A 25,779-nucleotide genomic window follows, 5' to 3' on the forward strand; every position below is an offset into this window, starting at 1 on the left:
AAATAGGGTTCTAAATGACAGGTGAGCCATAAATGACATTTACCGAGAACTAATATGCCAACTGCTATTCTAAGGATGTAATTCCTTAATTTGTTAATCCATTGTAGCAACCTTATGAGGAATGAACTGTTGTTAGCCCCATTTTAGAGATGGGAAAACTAAGATACAGAGAAGTTCAACAAACTTCAGAGGTCAAACAGCTTATAAATGGAAGAGGTGGGTTTTGAATCTGGACATTCAGATTTCACTTACACTTACCACTATATTATACTAACCATTGTAAACACTTATTATTATGCCCTTCGGAAGCAATGATAAAAGCCATAATATAATGTGGAAAGCTTCCTTAGGGGTGCATAAGGCATGTCTATATCCAGAGTGTGTGTGCTGATGTTCAGGTTTCTGTATATTAATGGCCAGATGTTAATTAGGGATGGAAGTGTCACGAGCACACCTACAGCAAGCAGAGGCTCTGGGTCCCAGGCTGAAGGAAGACTATGGAGGAGAAGAGTTACTTGAGGAGTAAAGCTTGGAAGAATAAGTATCTGGGACAGTGGAACCTGCTTACAGTGGTGTAAAGTCATACAGTATTCATAGAGCCTATGGTGGCATGAAGATTTAAGTTTGAATCCGGAATCATCCATGGATTAGTTATCCAAGCTTAGTTTTTTGGTTTCACTGTTACATCACACACCACCCTAAAACTTAATAATATCATTAAAGTTTACTTCATTTATGAATCTGTCATTAGGTCGGGACTAGGCAGGATTAGCTTGTCTCTGCTATGGTGGCTTGACATTGGGGGCTGGAATCATTGGAATCATTGGAAGACTTAGCACTTGGTGCTAGTTGTTGGCTGGGACCTTCACCAGGGCTATTGGACAGGATGTCCACATGTGACCTCCCCACATAGGCTGAGCTTCCTCACAACATGGCAGCTGGGTTCCAATGGTAAACATCCCTAAAGAAAGAGAAAGAGCTGGACAGAACTTCACCTTTTATTAAACCTACCTGAGAAGTCATGCAGCATCACTTCTACAACATTCTGCTTGTTGAGGCAATCACAAAAACCTGCAAAGTTTACCAGGGAGAGAAAATGGACTTCCTCTCTGTGTAGGAGAATGGCAAGACTCTGGATGAGCCACGCAACAGGAAATATTGCTAAGACCATATTTTGAAACTACAACCTGCCATACTTGGGTTAAGTCGCTTGATTCTTTTGAGCCTGAGTTTCTTTATCTGAAGTCTTCGCATAATAACATTTCACAGAGTTCTTATAAAGATTAGAGATAACGTAAGTTATATGCTTACACATAGTAGATGTTCACTACCAATTTCATCCAGGACAGGGTTTATGGGACAGCAGAAATGATCTCTTGCTCCTTAAATGGCTGTTGATTTACCTGTACCTGGACAAGGAAAAAAGCTTGTTAGAAACAGAGTAAGACTAAAGGCCAAACCATGCATCCTTCACGCTCTTCCTAATTATTCTGAGAACATATCACAAGGATCTCATCTTCAGGAGTTATTAGCTCAGTTCTGAATAAAGACAATTCTTTGGTCCCATTATTATTGCACTGATGTTAGGACTTTTAGGCTGAATGTAAATAAGAAGTAACTAAATATGAGTCATTAAACAATAGGATTTAGAAGAAATCTCCATCTCATTTTTGGGTGTTTACTAATGTGAGGAAGAAAACTCTTTACAAATGTTCTGACAGAAGGACAAGCTTCTGGTATTATTCCCAGAATCCAAAATCTTCCCTAAATAAGTTTTGAGCTGGGATATTCATAGTGGTTCACAGCAAACCAGTTTAAAATATTTAAGATACAAGAATCTGACACGATAAACTTAATTCCAATTCACGATTTTCAAATGAGACAATCCATGAATTGTTAAAGACAAGTCCAGAGTCTTTGGGGGTAACTCCAGGAGTTACCAGTAATGTGCAGCCCTAGATGAGGCCCCCTGAATAATTCAGGGGATGTGACAAAGCCACACCTCAGGGAAATTAACCTCATTTCTAGCCCAAGTTCCTGGTGCAGTTTCAGGGGAGGCCCCCTCTGTTGAGCTGCAGCTCTCTCACTGATTCCAACTTTCCGTTCCTTCTTCAAGGGTTGAGAAAGAAAAGCAAAACAAATGGGTGAAAATGCACTCTGTCTCAAGATACTATTCATAACGAGACCCCCACAAAGAAGTTCTTCAAAAGGGAGAGATGAAAGGGGGTCCAGCTTTCTGCTGGCATTCGAGCTGGCATTTGCAGCATTACCGTATGACTTTGAGCAGTCCTAAGAAGCTCTTTGATTGCCAAAGAACAGTTGCACCTCTGTCAGAGCGGCCCTCATGACTCATGTGGCTCAGCAGCAAAGGAGGGATAAGAGCAGATGTGAGGGGGAAGATCATAGCCGAGGGAAAATCACTTGAATACAAACCGAAGTTGGGAGTTTGGAGGGGAGAACTCAAAAGAAGGAGGAACATGAGGAAAAGAGGAAAAGAAACAAGTGTGTGCTGTACTCTGGCAGAGTACCTGTTGTCTTTAGAGACAACAGCACACCCAGGAGGGAATGAATTGTTCCTTCTTGATCATGAAATTGACACCAATGCACAGAAAATGTCTCAATGGCAGCCCACGCCTACTTTCTCTGCTGATCTCATGCAGCAGGAGCTTGATCTACGTTGGAGAGCACAGGGAACTTATTTACCTCTTTTTCTTTAAAATACCGGCACTTTAATAGCACCTACTGTGTGCCATGTATTTTGTTAAATTCTTTTCAATCTTCTCGACAATCTAAGAGGCAGATAAGGAAACTGACATCCTTGTCTCTTTCAGCTAATCATGGTTCTCCCCATCTTCATCCATCACCACATTAGCCAGCATTATTATTATTATTATTATTTTAGCTTTCACTGTGTATCAGGTGCTTCTTACATCACCCTATGCTTTTATACTTTCAGTCCTTTCACCAACTTTATGATATGGGCATTATTTTTATTTCATTTTTCAATGGCATGTAAATATTATCATTTTATAATGACTTAGAAAGGTTATCACACATGAAGTGACAAAGCTAGTGAGTGGCAGATCCAAGAAAAGGACGCAGTTCTGCCTGTCCGCAAAGCCAGGCCCCAAAGCCCCATGACTCTCAACCACACAATCATAAGGCTATAAACACTCCTTGCTATTTCTCATGCATTAAGCCTTGTGAGAGACTCTGCGCCCATGGAATTCGGTCAGAGCCATAAAGTTCCCTGCTATTTCCACTCCCTGGTGGGTACATTACCAGAAACCAGGCACTGAGTCATAGAACATTAGCACTCTCCCTTTCCACTCCACCTCCATTATACCCACACGGAAATCGAGGTCCACAGTGTCAAAAATCAAAACTCAAATCTTATGACTTCAGTCTACCACCCTCTTTCAGGAAATCCCTGGCTCAGAAAAATGGATCTATATTAGTCAAGTCAAATTTTGCTGGATGTCTCCATCTTAACTACATGACAAAGCACAGGACACAAAACTAGAACATAAATTTCATATCTACTTTCATTGCTATCACGATTAGAGACCTTCTCCTGTGCCATTTTCTGAATGGTGTGGAAAGGGAATCTGATTTTATCCTCTATGGACAAAACTCACTTGCTGAAATGACTTCTTCAAACTCCAGAAATGGACTTAATTTCATTAAAATTAATTCAGAATTGTCAGAAAAGTCTACCTCAAAATGTCTGTTAATTATTTTGTTTCCAGATAACAGACAACCACAAAGCAATTCCAAGATGTATGATGATACTTTTTAGTAGCAATCCCAAGACAGTTCCCCTAAAATTTTATTCATTTATTTATTAAAAACAAAACAAAACATCTACTTTGTACTATTTATACCCTGTGTAGCGATGGGCAACAAGAGACACACAAGGATAAGACAGGTTTCTGGCCCCTAAGGAGCTCCCTATATCACAGGGAGGACTGGCATGTCTACAAAGGAAATCCAGCAGAGCATCCTTATAGCAAGTTAATCAAAGACCTTTATACAGAGAAACCCTAAGAACAGGGATGTGAACAAAGATGGAGTTCAAAGATCTCTTTCTAATTCCATCAGCTGGATAATAATCAAATGACCATTTACCAAAATGAGTTGAAATTGCAGAATCCCCTGATCTGTCTTCAGAATTAATGCTCAGATAATGAATGCCCAGTTCCATCAGATGTTTAATTACTGAAGAGCCTTACTCTCCAAAGAGAGACTATACAAACTTAGGAAGTGACACGGAATCTTAATGAGATGTGATCTTGAGAGGTCATATAATTAAGGCTCCATCTTCCGGCAAGACTCTTGTTTTTAAAAACCTCAGGGAGAGAAACTTGACGACCTTCCTGTTGACAGTTTTGACAACCCTCAAAAGGGTCTGCAGTGGTAGCTTTTAGAGTATGTCCCTTTGTCGTGGCCTCTAGGGTCCTTTGCAGAGACTTGATGAGAAAAAGGTCTGTACTTACCCTGCATCTGAAACTGAGGTCCTTGGTCCCTTCAATTCTGGAGGATGATCTAACCCAGCAACTGAAGGGACTGGAGACTGTGGGGCCAACACCAAAGCAGAGGAGTCATTATATGTGATCCGTGGGGAAGGAGAGATGGAGCTGGGCCCTGGAGCCCATGACCGTAGCTGAATCTTAGCATTCAGTAATAACTCATATCCAAATAAAGCTTACACATGCACAAAGTTCTTTGACATGCACCATTATTTGCTTTCCAGAGCAAGATTGGGATAATAGCTTTGTAATATAGATTAGTATCTTATTTTATTGAATGGAAAATGAGACAGGATTTAAGTTAGACAGATATGAGTCCACTATTACTACTCTACTACTGTCCCTTATAATAGTAATAATAATGATAATAACAACAAAGGTGCATATGTTCCAGCCACTTTGCATGGAATGTTTCACCTAATCTTCATGATGGCCTGGCAAGGTATATAATTTCTAAATCCCCACTTTACAGAAGGTGAAAGTAGGATTTTAAAAATATTAGGTCTCATGCTTAGCAAGTAGGGATATAGAATTCAAATCTAGGTAATTTGACATCTAAGCCCATGTTCCTGTGATATCCATTAGCATTTAAAAAAAAAAAAAAACAACCATTTCTATCAGAAAAGGGATTCAGAACCCTATTAGATCTTTGTCCAAGTGTTCCTGATATGCATTCTTACCAACTGCAACAGTAGAAAACCCTATGTCTCCTAGTGTCCTGGACAATGCCATCTCTACCCACCCAGCATGCCCCTGCATGCCCTCTGGAATTCCATTATCCTTACTTCCTTATGCATTAACAATGGGCTGGGTCGATAATGTCCCTTCCCACAAGCAGGATACAAATATTTGAGCTGAAAGAGTGGGCTGCAATTCTCTTGCTTTGAGCAACAGGCAGAACACTCAAAGAAAAATCCAAGACCACTGATAATTTTCTTTCTGAAACACTTTCCCATCTAGGATTCCTTGAAATGTTGGGTTTTGTAGGGGGACACCTGATGAGACATGGAAAGGGCAAATACTTGCCCAAAGTCCCAAAGAAGTTAGAGGCAGAGCAGGAGCTTAACTCTTGGTCTCCCGACCCACCGACTCTGCAATATACCGGCCAAGAAGGCAATCCAACAAGCAGTCATGGTAGGGCCTCTACGACCCCGGTGTTGCATTCAGTTCCCCAACGTTCACAGGGAGATCCATTCATTTATTCAAGAAACGGTTATTGAGTAAGATGGTACCAGGGACTGCTGAGGCCACTGGAGGTGTAACAGAAGACAAAGCAGTGTTGTTACTGTCTTGAAGCTAGCACACTGGTGGGGGAAGAAAAACAACAAACATATAAACAAGAAAATAAATGCATACCAGATGCTAGTTAAGTGCAGGGAGAAAAGCAAGCAGGGTGATGGTGTTAGGGAGTAGGAAAGTGGGGGTTACCACTTCATATAGGGTGATGGTCTGAATGTAGGCAGAGACCTGGGAGAAGTGAGGGGTAGAGTTATGCAGATCTACAGAGGAGCATCCCAGGCAGAGGTAGGAGTGAGTGCAAAAGCCTGAAGGCAGGTATGTACCGGCATCTCTAAGCAACAGCAGAAAGGCTACTGTGACGGGAGTAAAATGGGAAGGGGAATTATCTGTAGAAGATGAAGTTAGATAAAGAGGCCAGACCAGGTAGGGCCTTGCTGATTCTTGCACCAAAGCTGGTTTTACGCTGAGTAACCTGAATACCCAAAGGAGGGTCAAACAGACAAATGACATGGCCTCATTGATGTCCTTTGTCCTGGCTCTACGGAATCAGCAGGTGGCTGGTGGCCTACAGTTTCACTGCCTCCTTTTCCCCTCATCCAAACTCATTTCCTGCACTATACACTAGCCTGGATTACCCAATCAAGACCAGGTCCCAGGATGGAGAAAGAAAAATTCATTTCTGTTCCTAGCCTGAATAGCTCTGACTCCTAATTATAAGGGCCAAAACTGAATATGATATTCTAGTCATGACTTTGTTATGCTTTAGAATTTCTTGATCTATCAAATATTGTGCTTTCTTTTTTGGCAAAAACACTAGATGACAGTCTCATGCCTTCTTCGTTCATTATTTATCTTTAGCCCTTTTTTATGTAGTCACAATGGAGTGACCCATCTTGTACTTATAGCCTGTCCCTATTAAATTTTATTGTTCATTTATGGCCACTTATACAACTAGCCAAGGTCTTGGTCTAAGTTGGCTGATTTCTAGAACCATATCTGAAACCCCTAGCCTGGCGTCATCTGTGAAGTCAATGGGTATGTAGATCTTATAACCAGCATGACTTTTCCTCTCCTTTGAATCTGGGCTGACCCCGTGTCTTGTTTTGCCCAATAGAATGCATGGAATACATCAGAAGTAATTTTCTGGGGCCCCTGAGCCCAAGCCTTAAATGAACTGTCAGCATCAAAGATGCAGCTGCAAAGATGGTAAAGAGGATTGGGCTGGATTACTGAATTATGAGAGACCACATGAGGAGCAACTCAAAGAGAATGAGAGACCATCCTAGACATTCCAGCATCACTAGGGCACCCACCCAAATGCAGCCACCTAAGTGAGCTCAACTATACCATGTAGAACAGAAGAATCACCTAGCTGATCCCAGTCAACCCACAAAATTGTGAAAAACAACCAGTTATCATCATTTGTTGTTATAAGAGAGTAAGTCTGGGAGCAATGTGTTACGCAGCGATAGAAAACTGAAAAAAAACTATCCTTGACCTGGGTGCTCCCAGAAGGAAACATAGTGGGAAGGAAAGGAGAAAGGAAGAGCTGGCTGGCCTGGCCTTTTCACTGCAATCTTGTTCCTAATTATTTGTTCTTTCAAAAATCAGGTAGCTCTTACCAGTGGTTTCCTAACATTGGTCTTTGGATCAGTGCTGACTGTGCAGAATTATGGGGGAGATTTGGTGAAAATTACAATTTCAGAAACTCCCCTTGACAATGTGATTCAGAAGGTCTGAGGTAGGGCCCAGAAATATGAATTCCTACAATTGATTCTGATGAGCATCAATAATTGGCAATCTTGTCTCTACATAAACTACTTGAGGCTAGAAGTAGGTTTATCTGTCTAACAGATTGGCCTGGTAGAGCATCTGCCATGTATAGGAACTACATTCATGTCTGATCATGAGCAAATAAATGAAAGAATTAACAAATGAATCTGAAATGAACAGGAATATCTGTAGTTATCTTGCCATACCAGAGCCTGTTCTGTGTATCTCCCACCCACCTTGTCCCCAGTGTCCATGATGACATACTGCTTGTATCTCATTCTTCCCTCCCTTTGTTACAGGACTCTCCCTTCAGGAATCCTAAAGGGGTGAGAAGGGTGTACAGTTAGTTTTAGGAAGGGGGTAGTCTGGAGGGCACAGCATTAGGACAATGCATATACATAAAAGTAAACAAAACAAAGCAATACACACACACACACACACACACACATGGTTTGGCACAGTCCTTGAGCTAAAAGTATCCCCTGAGAACTGGAAAATAAACTCATTTTCTCTCCTTACTTCCCTAGGATATTCTACTTTCTTTGGGAAGAAGTCCAAATTCAAGGATGCTGGCAGCTTAGGGAGTTGGGAGGGGGAGACATGGAGAAAAGGCAGAGGGATGTTTGACAGAGGAGGATTGCAGAGAAAGCCCAGGACACTTGGGGAGATGGGAGGGACCACAGGGATAATATCTTGGACAAGGCGATTTGCTTGCTTTTGCACCAAATTCTGTTCCTGTCATGCCTAGGAAGCTCAGTCTAAGGCCTTGGAGACCTGTATTTTAAAAACCTGAGAATCTGAAAGCCTTCCTCTCCCACCTGGGCTTTCAATCTTCCTGAATACAAAGACTGAAGGAAAGAAAAAAAAAAAAAAAAGTAAAGATCTTGAAAAACGGTTCCAAATCATTTCCTGCAGCCTGATTCATTCTGATCCACACCTACTCAAATTACATTGGTGGCTTTGTTCTGACTGCTTTTCTTACCAAGTGAAAAGGCAAGTTTTCTGGGTACCAGGAGCAAACATACACAAAGGACCCATGCAAAAAAATGATCTAAGTTGAAATTTTTAAAAAATGACCCAAATTGAAAGTCAAAAAAATGAAACCAGTTTTAACACATTTTATAGAAATGTTAAATGCCCAGCTAGGAATGTGACTGCTGTCTTTTTCCAAAAGTGTTTCAGATTTAAGAACGTCTACTCAAAACTTTGACATCAATAAAATTCATATTTTATTACACAAGACACACACATTTATGGTAGAAAATAAGAATGTAAGGTTTAGCAAAAAGAGAAAATTTGTCCATTATCCCTCCATCTAACAGTATGTATTGCTAAGATTCTAGGTATAGCCATGCAGATAATTATATGCTCTATTTACAAAATGTGATATTATACATATCTTTTTTCACTCAACAAAAAAACCAAATAATTTTCTAGGTTAATTTAGTTATGCATTGACATAATTAATGATAGTATAATGCAGTGGAAATCTGTTCTTAAAAATTAACTCATTACAGCACCAGAGTAATGTATATGTTATTAATTAGTATATTATTAATATATATTTACATATTTTCTTAAGCTAAATTGCTGCTAGTAGCATTTTCAGATCAAAGTTTTTGGTAAATATTACAAAGTGGCTCTGGAAAGTTTGTATTTTGTACAACCTTATCTTTCCTCAGTCCACAAGCACTCCCATTCAAACTCAGGCTGTCAGCTTCCCAGAAAGACTTATCTGCAAAATATTCCCCTCTGAAAGCTAAAATTGTTGGGGTTTGAATAAGAATTACATTACATTTAATGATTAATTTGGTAATAATCAGCATTTTTAAAGTATTGTCTTCTCATGAGTATGTCTCCATTTGTTTCCACTTTTTCTTATATTTTCAAAATGCAGTAGACTGGAATTACATGTATACACGGACTAGATTCAAGCAACCAGGTTACATAGTGAAGGCAGGTTGTTTGTGTTCAGCATCTATCTCTCTCTCCTTGTTCTCTTAGACAGAACCTGTGTATCACTCAACCTATTCTTCTGCCTCTGAAACATGCATTTATTATAGGAACTGCTAAACAAAAACACAAAACAAAACAGAAGAGCTAGTTTTCTTTATCAAAGAAACAGATCTTAGACAAAGGAATAGGACACGTGACTGCTTGAACTATGAACTCTGAATTAAGCTTTATCACTAACTATAATAACCTGAAATGAACTCATAAATCAAGAGCCAGAGAAATACAGCCCACAGGAGACAAGAACTGAAAAATCCACACATAACTTTGTATCAGGAATTGGCAAACAGAAGCCCATAGGTCAAATTTAACTTACCACCTGTTTTTTAAATTAAGTTTTATCAGAACACAGCCACACTTTTTTATTTGTAGATTGTTAGTGGCTGCTTTTGGGCTACAGGCAAAATCGAATAGTCACAAAAGAAACCACATGACCTGTAAAGCCTAAAATATTTATCTGGTCCTTTACCAAACAAACAAACAAACAAACAAAAAACTTGTTAACTACTGGTTTACAGGCAAAGTAACCAGAATAATCTAACCATTAAGATATGAACTTTGGAGTCAGACTAAGCTTTAAACTTTGATTCCATTATTTAGTAGCTGTATGATCTTAAGCAATAATTATATCATTTTCTAACTGCCGTTTCCTCTTCTAACTGGTGAAAGTTATAACTCTGGTGTTTAGAATCACACTGGAGATAGTACTTGTCACATAATATAATCAATATCTTTATATTTTAAATGAGTTTCTGGTAGATAGCACATAGTTATTGGTGATGATAGACATCTGACAATGTCTTCCTCTATTTGGTGTGCTTAGAGCATGAACACACTAATAAAAAAAAAAAAACTAGAAGGAAAAAGAAAACTGAATCACTTCTAATAACAAAGTAAATTTCAGAGCAAAAGAAATCAGCAAGGATAAAGAGAACATTACAAATTAATAAAAGGTCAGCTCATCAAGAAGACCTAACAATCCTGAATAAGGGTTGCCAGATAAAATACAAATGTTGCATAAGATGTACTTAAATCAACAAATTATTTCATTGCCTATCTAAAATTCATCTAATCATTTTTTCTTTTCTTTCTTTCTTTTTTTTTTTTTTGCTAAATCTGACTACCATATCCTTAACATGTATTCCACCTAATAACAGAGCTTTAAGCTTTATGAAGCAAAAAGAAATAAAAATGAAAGGAGAAATAGAAAAATCCACAGATAAAGTTGGAAACTTCACATTGTTCTCTCAGTAATCAATAGAACGAGTAGGCAAAAAATTAGCAAGAATATAGAACAACTGAAATCACTATCAACCAACTTGACCTAATTGACATTTATAGAAGGCTCCACTCAAGAAGAGAAGGATACAAATTGTTTTCAAGTGCACATGACAAATTCACCAAGGTAGATCATATCCTAGGCTATAAAACAAATCCCAACAAATTTAAAAGAATCAAAACCCTGCAGGGTATTTTCTCTGACTCTAATGGAATTAAAATAAAAATGAGTAACAGCACAATAATTAGAAAGTCTTCAAAAATTTGACTGTTAATTTGTGAGTCAAAAAATGAAGTCTCAGAGAAAATTACAAAATATTTGAACTGAACAAAAATTAAAATAAAAAATACCAAAAAGTTTGGGATGTAGCTAATGCAGTGCCTACAAGAATATTTCTATTAGGAAAGATATCAGTGAAAAAGGTTTTAAATCAAAGGTCTAGGGTGACTGGGTAGCTCAGTCAGTTAAGTGTCTGCTTTAGCTCAGGTCATGATCCTGTGGTCCTGGGAACAAGCCCCACATCAGGCTCCCTGCTCAGTGGGGAGCTTGCTTCCCCCCCTACACCACCCCTTTCTTGTGACTTTCTCTCTCTCTTTCTCTCTCATGCTCTCTCTCTCTCTCTCTCTCAAATAAATAAATGAAATCTTTTTTAAAAATAAAAATAAGTAAATAAAAGTTCTAAGATCCCACCTTAAGAAAGTAAAAAGAGCAAAATAAACTCAAGGCAAGCATCATAGAAATAGAAAAAAATCAATGAAACTAAAAAGAGAAAATCAATGAACTAAAATCTTATTCCTTGAAAAAAAATGAAGAAAATCAATAAATCTCCAAACTGACGAACAAAGAAAAAAGAAAGAGGATATTAATTACCAATATCAGGAATGAAAGGAATAATGCATCATACCCCCATAGCTATACAAACAACTTTGTGCACACAACTAATTCAACAACTTAGATTGAGTGTATTAATTCTTTACAAGACACCAACTACCAAAATTCATTTAAGATGAAATGGATAACCCATTTAACTGTTAAAGAAATGTATTAATTTGTAAAACCCTTGAAAAAGACAAATGGCTGATATCCAAGGTCTATAAAGAACTCCTCAAACTCAACACACACAAAACAGATAATGTCAAAAAATGGGCAGAAGACATGAACAGACACTTCTTCAATGAAAACATACAGGAGGCTAACAGACACATGAAAAAATGTTCATCATCACTAGCCATCAGGAAGATTCAAATCAAAACCACATTGAGATACCACCTTACACCAGTTAGAATGGCCAAAATTAAGAAGACAGTAAACAACAAGTGTTGGAGAAGATATGGAGAAAGGGGAACCCTCTTGCACTGTTGGTGGGAATGCAAGTTGGTGTAGCCACTTTGGAAAACGGTGTGGAGATTCCTTAATAAATTAAAAATAGAGCTACCCTATGACCCTGCAATTGCACTACTGTCTATTTACCCCAAAGATATAGATGTAGTGAAAAGAAGGGCCAACTGTATCCCTGTGTTTATAGCAGTAATGGCCACAGTCACCAAACTGTGGAAAGAACCAAGATGCCCTTCAATGGACAAATGGATAAAGAAGACATGGTCCATATATACTATGGAGTATTACACCTCCATCAGAAAAGATGAATACCCAACTTTTGTATCAACGTGGATGGGACTGGAAGAGATTATGCTGAATGAAATAAGTCAAGCAGAAAGAGTCAATTATCATATGGTTTTGCTTATTTGTGGAGCATAAGGAATAACATGGAGGACATGGGGAGATGGTGAGGAGAAGGGAGTTGTGGGAAATTGGAGCGGGGAGACGAACCATGAGACTGTAGACTCTGAGAAACAAACTGAAGGTTTTGGAGGGGAGGGGGTGGGAGGGTTGGGTGAGCCTGGTGGTGGGAATTGTGGAGGACACATATTGCATGGAGAACTGGGTCTGGTGCATAAACAATGAATTCTGGAACACTGAAAAGAAATTTTAAAAATAAATTAAAATTAAAAAAAAAAAAACTTTTGGAAAAGAAATCTCCAGGCCCAGATAGTTACATTAGAGAATTCTATCAAATATTTAAAGAAGCTATAATGCAAACTCTATACCATCTTTAATAGAAAATAGATAAAAAGAGGATACTTCCCAATTCATTTTATCAGACAACCAAAATCAAAACCAAAGATACTAAATACCAAAAATAGCACTGAAGAAAACTGCAGATCAGGCTCCTTCATAAATATAGATGTTGGAAGTCCTAGCCAATGCAATAAGGCAAGAGAAAGAAAAGGCACACACAGATGGAAAAGAAAAAAAATAAAGTGTACTTTTAAATAGATCGTGTTTGTCTACATAGAAAATCCCATTATCTATTTTTAAAAATTACTCCTAGAACTAATAAATGAAATTTTAAAAATTTCAGTATACAAAATCACACAGAAGTCAGGCAATGAATAATAATTGGAAATGAAAATCTGTAAAAATGCCATTTTTAGTAAGTCCCCCTAAAAATGAAATAGTTGTGTAAAAATATAATAAAACACGTGAAGAACATGTTAAGCTAAAAACTACAAAATAGTGATGAAAGAAATTTTGAAAGCCCTAAATAAATGGAGAGACATACTGTTTTAATGTATTTAAAGATTCAAATTGTTTTATGGATTTAATGCAGTTGCAATGGAATCCAAGAAATATTTTTGTTAGATATAGACACACTGATTCTAATGTTTATATGAAAAGGCAAAGGAACTAGAATAGTCCATTTTGAAAGAAAAAGAAAGAGTAAATGTGGATAAATCGCACCATGTAATTATAAGAACAAATCTACAAATCACAACAAATCTACAGTCATGAGAACAGTGTGGTATTTTTGGATAGCAAGACATCTAAATAAACTGAACAGAGTAGAGAATCCAGAAATATGACCAATTTGCCCTTGAGAAAGCTGCAAAGGTAATTCAATAGGGAAAGCTTGGTCTGTCCATCAATTGGCATTGGAACAACTGGACATCCACATGTGAAAAATTGGATTTTGATGTATTTTTCATGTCTTATACAAAAATAACTCAAAATGGGGTGCCTGGGAGAGTCAGTTGGTGAATTAAGCATCTGCCTTCAACTTAGGTCATGATCCCAGGGTTCTGGGATTGAGCCCCTCGTTGGGCTCCCTGTTCAGCGAGGAGCCTGCTTCTCCTTTCCCTGCAGCCCTCCCTGCTTGTGCTTTCTCTCTATCTCCTTCTATCAAATAAATGAATAAAATCTTCAAAAAAATAACTCAAAATGGATCACAGATATAAATATAAAATGGAAAAGTATGAATTTTAGAAGAAAACAGGAGGAAATCTTTAGGCAAAAGTTCATGAACATGACTTCAAAAGCACTGTCCATTTAAAAAAAAGATAAATTGGGCCTTATCAAAATAACATTGTTAAGCTCATTAAAGGATAAGCTACAAATCAGAAAAAAATATTTATAATATATAGTAACAAGGAACTTATACCCAGAACATACAAACAACTGTCAAAACTCAACCGTAGAAATAGAAACACACAATTTTTATAATGCACAAAAGAACCGAACAGATACTTCAACAAAGAGAACATATGGATGACAAATAAGCACCTGGAAATTTGTTCAACATTATTAACCATTAGGGAAAAGCAAATTAAAACCATATGAGATATCATTACACATCTATTAAAATGGATCCCCCCCCAAAAAAAAATCCTGATAATACTAAGTTCTGGAAAAGATTCACACCAAATGCAGCTCTGATACATTACTAGTGGGAATGTAAAATGAAACGGCTCCTCTGGAAAACAATTTGCTGTTCCTTATAAATTTGAGTATATATTTATCATATGACCCAGAAATGCCACTCCAAGATATTTAGCCTAAAGAAATGAAAACCTGAATTAACACAAAAACATGTTACAGGAATGTGTATTCATAATGACTGAAAAATGGAATTAACCCAAATGTTTTTTTTAACCTAAGTGTTTTTTAATAGGTGAATGGATAAACAAATGTGGCATATCCATAGAGTGAGTTACTACTCAGCAGTATAAATAGTCTAAGTCATCAATTATTGATATACACAATAATTTGGATGACTCTCAGAGACATCGAGCTGAGTAAAAGAAATCAGTCTCAAAAGGTTGCACACTATCATTCCATGTATATGACATTCAGGAAAAGGCAAACCCTTCTGGTGGAGAATAGACTGGTGATTGCCAGGGTTTAGAAATCAAGGAAAGGATAGCAAGAAGTTTCATGGGGTGATGAACCTGTTTTGAATCCTTATTGTTAATGGTAGTTACACAAATCTATACACTTACTGTGTACTTATATTTTTAAAAAATAATTTTTAATGTTTTTAAGTAGGAAATATTTAAGTGCCTCTATCTTCCAGACACTGATTTGGATTCCAGCCTTCAAGGTGCTAAAAAACAAAGACAAAAGACAAGAAAGTAAATAATTCTAATACACTGCATTGATGGGCATGACAGAATGCAGAAGACGAATGTGCCCGGAGAATGGAAGTGTACACTGACTGGGGGCTGGGCAGGGAATGCACACCGGAGAAGGGGACAGGAAAATCCAGTAGGAGTTTTCTAGTTTGGAGATACAAGTGGGTGAAAATACTAGAGGGCATTTGAAAGAGAAAGCAAGGAGGCTTGGAGAAGCTGAGTACCTTGTCCAAGTTTCTAGAAATCTGAAACTATTCTAACATTAAAATTTTATTTAAAAAAAAGGAAAGATGACTTCACAGCGAGGAGGACCCAAAAGCCCAGAAGGCAGAGCTGAGAGCCACGGAGAATAATTCCCAGGCTTCAAAATTTGGTCAGAGGATAATGTGACATTTAACTAATTGGATTCCAGGTTGCTATTTCTGAAATACCAGCATCTTTTTTTGTGTGCATTTCATTTCCCCTCTTTTTGAGCAGGAATGTCTATCGCCATTATCCTATGCTTGTCCCCCACCGTTGTATGCCGGGTGTGGGGAGTTAGTTTCATAAGTGAAGAGCAGTTGTACTTGAGGAGTTGTATTTAAGGAGCTACAGCTGAAGAGTTCTTCCTCTCCTGGACCTGATATAGATAACAAAATTCTAACAAATTTCAAGCTGGCACTTCAGAGAGATACTCTGGAGGAACTTGGGCAGGAAATAATGTCTATTGCATGTGGGAATGATGTGAATCATTAGGGACCAGAAGGGAGAATATGGCAGTGAACCTCCAAGATGATCCCCAAGGAATCCACATTCGGTTATCCATACTCTTGCGTAATCTATACCCACATTGCACCAGTGTTGATTTGGATGTCCGGTACTGGACAGAAATAATCATATGCCACGTCTAATATTAGATTTCAAGAGCTCTGGCTTCCATCTTCGGCAGTCTTATTCACATGGCCCCCTCCCTCTGAAGGAGCCAGATGCTGTTCTGTGTAAGCATCCCTGCAAAGAAGCCAACATGGCAAGGAAATGAGGTTCCCAGCAAACAGTCATGTTCACAGTCTTGGAAGTGGGTGGATCCTCCAACCCAATCAAGTCTCAGAGGATTGCAGCCTGGCTGACACCTTGATGGCTGCATCGTGAGAATCATGAACAATAATAACCCAACCAAGCCACTCCCAGCTTCCCGACCCACCATAACTGTGAGCTTATAAATGTTGTTTCAAGCTGCTACGTTTGAGGGTAGCTTGGTACACAGACACAGATAACTAAAAGACTCACTCACCCTCTGTTAAATCTTAAGGCAGTCCTTTGCAAGCATTGCTGAAACTCAGAGATGAGCAGCTGAGCGCAAAGAAAAGGAGGAATCTGAGTTGGTAACAAATCAGTTGGGAATGAATAAGGAGCCTAGTAAGGATAAGGTTCCCAGAAAATTGTGGATAAGGATGATGGCTTGAAGAATCATAATACCTCCCTTGTATAAATCGGGAACCAGAGATTCCAAACGCTGTTTTTCAGAGCCAAACAGTCAAGCAGAAAGTAGAGGGTAGTTTAATGTAAATAAATGGATACCTGTCTGGTTCTTAAGCTCTAGGCTAATTTAAGGCAGCAATAAATTTTTGAGGAGAGGATCTTCATCACTGTCAGAGCAAGAACAGAATTCAATTCAATCCAACAGATATGTAGTGGTCACCATTTCAGCTGCAGAGGAAATGACTGATGCTCTAAAACAGAAATGGGATCATCAATGGTATTGCCATAGAGCATTTAATCACTTCACTAGGCTCCCCTCACAAGGATAATACAAGTTAGTGCCTGGGCATATTTGCTAGATTGCTATAGTCAGGATTTAAAAGACTGAAGTAAGACAAAAAGACAATGGATGAGGCCAGAATTCACGGGAGGACCTCAGGAAAAAGAGAGACCAAGAGAAGGATTCCCACTCTGAAAATGTAGTGTCGGGAAATAGCTAAGAGCCTAAAAATAGTGTTTAGAGTGGACTCTGGATAGGGCTTCCCAGGAGAGAAACATAATAGTAATCATCATCCTCTTCTTCATCATCATGGTAAATGTTGAGGACTCTTCTGCATGCCAGGGATTGTTTCCAATATTTTTCATGTGTTAATTTATTTAATTTACAATGCTTCTGTTAGATAGCTGCTAGCACTTTCTGCATTTAACAAACACTAAAGTCTAGAAGCTAAGTAAATTTCCCTGAGTCACAAAGCTGCTGAGTGGCTGAGCTCATCTTCAGATCCAGACATCCTAACCCCACAACCAATACCATGTTGCCACTCAGTGAGTCAGTGTGGGCTCCTTGTTCAATGGAGCATGAGTCTATATTCTCACTAGAGGAAGCCAAAAATTTAAAAAGTGAAGTGAGAGTCAAAGCCCAGATCTGTTTTTTCTGCTCAACTCCCCTGGGTCAGATCAGGAAGAGGTTCTATTTAAAAAATGCCTCTGAGGTCAACCTGTGTAGCTGCCGCCATTGGTGCCCACTGGGATCCAGGTTCCCAGGGGCACCTGGGGAAACTCCCAGGTTTTCCCATCCCAGGAAGACCAAGACAATAAAAAAGAATGGCTCAGAAGGCACCCCTTTCTCAGGCCTTGTGGGGGAGGTTTGCCATTTCAACCATGTGCAGAGACCCAGCCTTGCCAAGCTGCTCCAGAACACGGCTTTCAGACTACTTAAAAATTAAAGAATTTTTTTTTAACTCCAGCCTAAGGAGGATATCCTGAACAAATAATGTTTTACTAATACATTTAAGACAACTGGTAATAAAGCAAAATTAATACTTGGGTGTATAAAATGTTATTAAGAGAAAGCCAAAATATTATTTTTACTAATAATAAAATAAGTAAAAAAAGAACAACAACAAAAAAACCAGAAGGGTTAAGCTGGAAATATAGTAACAAGTTTCTTTTTTTGTTCCTTTGGCTCCTTGTTTATATGATAGCAAAAAGAAAGTATCTAAAATTCTGGTTCATTATACATTGTTTTAGTAACCTTAAGTAAACTAAATATTGTGCTTCATTCATAATGGCCTCTTCAGTGTTCTAGGAATAATACCCTTGGGTACATCCTTACCTCCATATTCTCCCCTAAGTCATGTGCTCATGTCTGTGTTGTTCCCTCTGTTCCATCTCCTAGTTCAGGAGTAGGTAAATGTTTCAGATTTTGTGGCTCATATGATCTCTGAGGCAAGTACTCAACTCTGCTGCTGTAGCAGGAAAACGCCACACTCAATACATGGATGAATGAGGATGGCCATGTGCCAATAACACTTTACCTATACACCTTGACCTATGAACTCATGAAATTTTCACATTTCAGGAAATATTAGCCTCCTGATTTCCCACTCCCCAACATTTAAAAATGTAGAAGCCATTGTTTGCTCACAGACCATACAAAAACAGGAAGTGCATTGTGTTTGTCCAAAGGGCTATATTTTCCAACCCTTATCTCAAATTCGGCTTCTTAAAGGCAAGGAAAAGAACTTGGTCATCATCATCTCCCCATTGTCTAATGGAGAGTCTGTGTCAGGGCAGGAGCTCAGTAAACGTATCTTTAATGGCAGAATCGGCATAAGTAATCATTTTTCCCTGTGAAGATCGGGGTATAGATCATTAAGTTCTTTGCCAATTTAATTTGATTGCTGGTGCAAATTTCCATGTTTATAATTATTACACTTTAACTTCAACTTCAATTCTGGGTGTACAGCTCATACCCAAATTTGTGTTTTGCCTTTGTAATTGACTCCTGGTTCATCTTCCTAACTGCTCATTTCCATATACTATCTTTTCTACCTTGAACTTTTTGTCACACAGTTTACATCCAGTGGCTATATTCATAAAGCGACCTGCTCCAGGTCTCAGGCCACCTGGTTTTCAAAGATGCATGTGTGTATGACAAGATGCCCTCGGTTGGGAGTTCCAGGTCTCAGAGATTCATGATGAGTGGAAGGTACATGCACTAACATCCTTAGATTTATGCTGGGTTAGGAGATGGGTACAGATTCGTGAGGTGGATACAAGGTTGCAAAATGACCTCTGCTTGAGAAGAATTGAAAGAACTGATTGGCTAAATACTGTAACTCTTGGCACACAAGCAACCTGCAATCAGTGTGCTGGGGAAGGAATGCATTCACCTGATAAGTCATGACAGGTCACCATCTCAGAGCACCAGGCTCTTTACCAGGAGCACAAACATCACATCCACACCTCTGGCTCCACCAGCACTGAAGCTATAAACACAGAGGAAGTTGTGGAAATGGAAACAAATTTGTAGCTCAGACAGCTACTCTGTACAATGAAACCAAATCTGTAGAACTCTAGTTTAGCCAACAGAGCCACAGATTATGCCCAAAAGTTATCAGCAGACTCACGGGAGACATCCAGGTGCTTCCAGGAATTCTTAGGGTTGGAGACCTCCTTTCCCAAGTATACATGATCACAAATATATATGATTGTGAATCGACCGAGTATCTATCATAACAATGCCTAGTGTGTAGCAGCCCTCCATAATTCTCTGTTGATAAAACAACTGACTATTTGTGGTGAGTATTTTGTCTGTTTGATCTGCATCATATCCAGTACCTAAAATCATGCATGGCATACAGATGGCACTGGCTAAGTATTTGTTGAATGAATAAAAGTTGAATTTGTGCCTTTTCAGTTCATTTTATTGTTTTCTATAAATGTGATTTATTAGTGAGAATACCTTTTAAAGACATAAATAAATTAATGAATCGGGGAAAAGCCCTTTGTCCAATGCGCTGATTTATGTTTTGAAACATGTGATCACTCTTTCTAATGTCATTCCTATGATCCACTTTCCTTTGAACCTGCAGCTACCATTATCCCCTTGTACAGGAGCTTATAAATTAGACCAGCCCTCTGTGGATAACAGTGCTGACGATGTTTGAATATCCATTTAATAGCAACTAGTGCTGGCGTTTTCTTAATGTGGTTTCTCTTGTAATTCTGACAGCTTTATGAATGCTCCAGTAACTTTCAGCTAAATCATCACAGAGTTTCAATTTCCATTGTTAAGCCCTGCAGATAGATCCGTAAGCATATTATGCTAATAAATAACGGCATCTCAGGTGGATGGTAGGAAATGGTCTAAACGAACGTAGAGGTAATAATGCCGGTCCTAAGGCTTGCACCAGCCCTCATTCACTATTTCCCCTTCAGTGATCAAAGGCATATTAGCCAATTAAAAATCAAATTGGTAAATGGTGTGGACATGATTTCATTCTTGCTGTTTGCTCTCGGAAGGAGGGCATTTCCGGTGAGTCAGTGTTCTCCTGACCATTTCCTATCACCTTCAGAAAGCACCCGTGGAGAGGAGAAGGAATATGTGGGTGGCTGTGTTTCTCAGCTACTGGAAGAGGAAAGGGATTCTGCACGTATTATTTAGGGAGCTGACTTTGCATTTGTGGCCCTAGCTTCTCTCTGTCTCACTATTCCCATATGAAAAATAAGAAACTCTGACCCTGGAGGGGTGCCATTAAACATTCCTGAAAAAAATCGCAAATGTGTATGATTTACTGGGTTGTCTTCGATTTATTTTAGGAAGACTTGCTTTAAAATGTACTTTGTGGCTCACGTCATGATCCCAGGGTCCTGGGATCCAGTCCCCCAACAGGCTTCCTGCACAGTGGGGAGTCTGCTTCTCCCTCCGTCCCCAACCCCACTTGTGCGCTCTCGCTCTCTCTCTCTTGCAAAAATAAAATAAATAAAATGTACTTTTTTATTCCACAATGTTTCAGAGTTTCAAATGCCCAGCTGGATCAATTCAAAATTTTCTATTTTCAATAGAAGGGGGGGGGGACAAGAAACGACAAAGGGTGTTATGAACAATAAAATGTACTATGTAATTGACTCTCTTTGAGGATCTCTAATGCCCAGCCTTGGAGTCTATCAAGAAAGTTGTTGATAAATGTCCAGCGTACACTGTGATTGGTAAAATGAGTTTATATTTATAATCTCTGTCCAGTGAACTACATGACTCCTCTTGTTCCAAGTGCAGCTTACTTAGACTCACCAGGATCTCCCATCTCCTTGCACTGAATTCAATCTTCTGCTGTCCTAAGGATGAGTCATTAATCACCAAAAACTAGTTGAACATCCAGGAGGACAACGTTATGCCACTAAAGAATACATCTTCAGTGCCATAAGTTGTGGGCCTCAAAATGTATGTCTATACCTTAATCCCTGGAACCTGTGAATGAGACCTTATTTAGAAAAAGAGTCTTTGCAGGTGGAATTGAGCAAAGGATCTCAAAGATTATCCTTGATTAGTGTGGATCCTAAATCTGATGATCAGTGTCCTCATGAGAGAAAGGCAGGGGGTAGTTTTGGTTACAGAGTAGACTGTGTGAAGATGGCGGCAGAGCAGAGCAATGTAGTGTCAAGCTGGAAGAGGCAAGGAAGGGTTCTCCCTGGGACACCTCAGAGGGAAGGTGACTCTGAAATCATCTCGATTTTGGTCTTTTGGTCTCCAAAACTGTGAGAAAGTAAATTGTTGGGTTTTGGGGGGGTTTTTGTTTTTTGTTTTTTTGTTTTTTAAGCCACCTGGTTGGCGGTCATTTGGTACATTAGCCCTAGGAAAGCAGTACACAGATACAAATGTCAACACTTCATGCTTGAAGACCTGTTTAGGTTTGAATCTCATGCACTTATAAGAATCCTTTCTGTTTTGACAAGCAATTCTCCAACCCTAACCACCATCCCTCTCCCGTGCCCTGCCAAAAAGAAAAAACCAAAACAAAACCATTCTTGTTTACATTAAGCATGCCAGCACATAATGTTACCAAAAGAACACAGCTAAGAATTACCGACAATTTATTGCTGATAATTAAGTTGGCTAATTGTTTCTCTTACCCTTGGGTGGTCCTTCTTGTCCTCTCATTTAGCATGAAAAAGATACTGTTGTCATAATATTTCTAGTTGCCCTTTGAGGAATCAACAACTCCGAGAAGGAAGATTCAAAGTAATGAAGTAAGAAAGTGCAAAAGACTGATTTCAGCCTCCTTCTGGCGTTGAGCATTTTGGGGTTTCAGGAATGTGATTATGAAATACGGTGATTTCCATATAGCGCCATAGATGTCCTGTCACATACACATTTCGGGGTCCATAAAGAGACCCCATGAAGAAAGCAAGCATGATTTCCACTCCTCTGGAGAGTGAGTAATGAAAGCCTCCTTCCCAAGGATATGTTATTGCCAAAAGTCTAAGTTCAACAGTCACACTTCTGGGCTAGAATGGAGAAATCACCTCATCAAAGAGCTATTGACAGTTGCTAACAAACAAGGATGTCTTCTAGACCCAATCAGAAACCCAGAACATTGTATAACTGGAAACAACTAAACCACAACTTCTAAACCACTTAGATGGATTTCCAACTGTTATTCTTAACTTCATGAACAAAACAAAACAGAGCAAAACAAAACTCTAGCTTTAAACAAGACTATGTTCTGCCTATACATCTTTTTTTTTTTAAGGATTTATTTATTTATTTGAGGGGTGGGGAAGGGCAGAGAGAGAATCTCAAGCAGATTCCCAGCTGAGCACAGAGCCTGCCATGGGGCTGATGATGGGGGCAGATCCCTGGACCCTGAGATCATGACCTGAGCTAAAAATCAAGAGTCAGAGGCTTAACCTGCTGAGCCACCCACGCGCCCCTGCCTATACATCTTTCAAACAAGACAATGTAGCATTCCCCAAATGTGTCCCATCATCTCCGTCTTCTCACCTTTGCTCTCCCTCTTTTTCTTACCGGGAATGCCATTCTCGCTTCTCTATATCTACCTATCGAAATACTACTCAATTCACCATCTGGCTTAAATGCTGCCTCACCCAGCTCCAGTGCCTCAGTGAGGCACAAGACCTGCCTTTCAATCCCAGACCCCAGCATGTCCTCTTTTTCACCCAGCCCTGCTATGTGTTTCAGACTTCTCTGAACATCCTTAAAATCTGGGAGAGCCTGGGGAAGTGGGAGGGAGACAATCTCTCTCTCTCTTTTTTTTTTTTTTAAGTTTTTTTTTTTATTTTTTCAATTTATTTATTTTCAGAAAAAAGTATTCATTATTTTTTCACCACACCCAGTGCTCCATGCAATCCATGCCCTCTATAATACCCACCACCTGGTACCCCAACCTCCCCCCACCCGCCACTTCAAACCCCTCAGATTGTTTTTCAGAGTCCATAGTCTCTCATGATTCACCTCCCCTCCCAATTTACCCCAAGTCCCTTCTCCTCTCTAACACCCCTTGTCCTCCATGATATTTGTTATACTCCACAAAGAAGTGAAACCATATGATAATTGGTTATCATTTTGACTTGATTTTGTCAGATATAGAACTCTGCTTGACTCTCTGCTTGACTGATTTCACTCAGCAGAATCTCTGGGAGACAATCTCTTAACTCACCTTTGTGACTCAATATACATCCCATGTTAGAGTCAAAAGAAATACCTCTGAAGGAAACAAAGCCAAACAAAATCATTAAACTATCCAAGGTGTTCACAGGGAACCCTGATCCTTTTTTCCTCATTCCTAATTCATGGATGATATTAAATGCAACATTCAGTCATCTCTGATTTCTCTCCAAAGAGAACAAAAGAGTTAGCCTGGGTTCTCCTTGAAGTCTCTTTTCCAGTTGGGCCAAAGACTATGTCTGATCACCTTTGCTGGCTCTGTATTGCTTGTCTCACACAAGACAAGAGAGTAAGCACGAATAAACAGTTGTGAGTATTGAACTGAGAAGCTTTCCAGCCAACAGGAGTCAGTATACAGAAGCACACAACAGTTTCCTATATGTTGCTTTCTTTGATCCCCACCGCCGGCATTGCCAAATCCCGCTCAAGTCTTCCTCCAGACCACTCTATTTCTATCTCTGTCTCTATCTCTATCTCTATCTCTAACTTTATTTCTGTTTCTATTCACACGGCCAGTACTCTTTCTCTCGTATACTTCCTGGCCTGGAAGGAAGACTCAGTTTGTTTAAAGCACAATCTGTCATGTTCACTCATCTCTCTATTGGAGAATAGCTTCCAGTAGTTCTATATCTGACCAAATCAAGTCAAAAGCTTCTCATCTTGTGTCAGAGACACTCCACAGATTTGCTTTGGCCAATTTTGTCCAGGATTTTCACTATTTCTGTTAAGAAACCCTGGGTTTTAGCCAAACTAAACATTACCATCTTCCCAAATATTCTAGAGCTTTCCCATCTCCCTACATACACTCAGGTCGACATCTACCCACAGTGCTCACCCAACCTGTATGGTTCCAAGTACCCACCTGTTCGTTAAGGTCAACCGAAAAGTTACCTCTACCTGCAGCTGAGAGAAGGAGTTCCTAACTCTTGTATATTTTGTTTATAGCGTTTATGTGGCCCTTAATTTCCTTATATCAGAATTGCCTGATTCCATTTAAGAGCCATTCTTTGAGGCCAACTCAACCCCAGGCACCATGCTGCTTGTCTCATCTACAGCACCGCCCCCACCCCACCCAGATGTCCTCCTAGCACCTTTACACCAAGGGTCCAGACAGAGTACTTTCTCAGTGAATATTTGCTGAATGAAGAAAGAAATTAAAGTGTAAGCCATGTATCTGTTGGGGCAAACAGTCAGCTTTGGTTATTGACAAAGGAATAGAATCCATACAAAAAGGAGTTAATAAACAGTCCTGGAATATAACACCATCTGTGCCTTTTCACTGTTCTCTCCCTGCCGTTGGAGAAATGACCACATGGGAAACCAGAGAACCTTCCTCAGCCATGGTCCCAAGCCTTGGGAGCTTTACTGAGCCATGACTAGGTGCTAAGTATCATACCCCTAAAGACACAGTGCACCCCTTCCTTCCCTCCACCCACAGTCTCTCCAGCCCCCACAGCTTACCCCCACCCCCATGCCAAAGGACAGAGGAAAAGAAGGGCTTGGGGTTTGGGGGTAGATGGGATCTGCTAACAAAGCAGGGCAAACAGCAGACCTAGAGAATGTGGTGAGCCCTGGGCTGTGGCAAATGCAGCAGCGGAAACACCAAGAATGTCTGTCCCTCAGCTGCCAGTTGGCCAGTTCCCAAGTCTCCAGGGAGGTCTGCCCTTTGAGGCTGGGCTGTGGCCCCAAGCCTCCTCTCTGACCTCCCTTTCACCACAGGCTCACAGGACACAGATTCTCCCCTGCTGGCATCAAGGCCACAGTGGCCGGAGTGGAGCGCTGTGCCCAGCAGTCCAGACTGGGGCTGACCGGCCCAAGATGGTTACACTGGGCTGTCTCAAGCCCTGAGCAAAGGCAGTGGGGAGGGGACCCACATCCTGTATGGGCAACAATGGCGGAGAGAGCAAAGGGGACACAGAGCAGTTCCAGGGAACTGGGCCAAATACCAGGGAAGGGCTTACACTGGTTGTGGATGGGTCAAGGGTTTGACATGTGATGTGCAACTACTACCAGTGAGTGTGAGAGTAACTGCAGGGTCTGCCTCCTGAG

General features: G+C 39.7%; 1 long non-coding RNA gene across 1 annotated transcript in view; it reads right to left on the reverse strand.

The window, feature by feature from the left end:
* The window catches only part of LOC131998724 (uncharacterized), an 83,908-nt gene that overhangs the window by 52,360 nt on the left and 5,769 nt on the right, over positions 1-25,779 (reverse strand). The window contains exon 2 of the long non-coding RNA XR_009398836.1: positions 1,312-1,409. This is a non-coding gene — a long non-coding RNA (uncharacterized LOC131998724). The remainder of the gene's footprint in view (positions 1-1,311; positions 1,410-25,779) is intronic.

The sequence above is a fragment of the Mustela nigripes genome, chromosome 13 (genome assembly GCF_022355385.1).
Source record: "Mustela nigripes isolate SB6536 chromosome 13, MUSNIG.SB6536, whole genome shotgun sequence".
NCBI lineage: Eukaryota > Metazoa > Chordata > Mammalia > Carnivora > Mustelidae > Mustela > Mustela nigripes.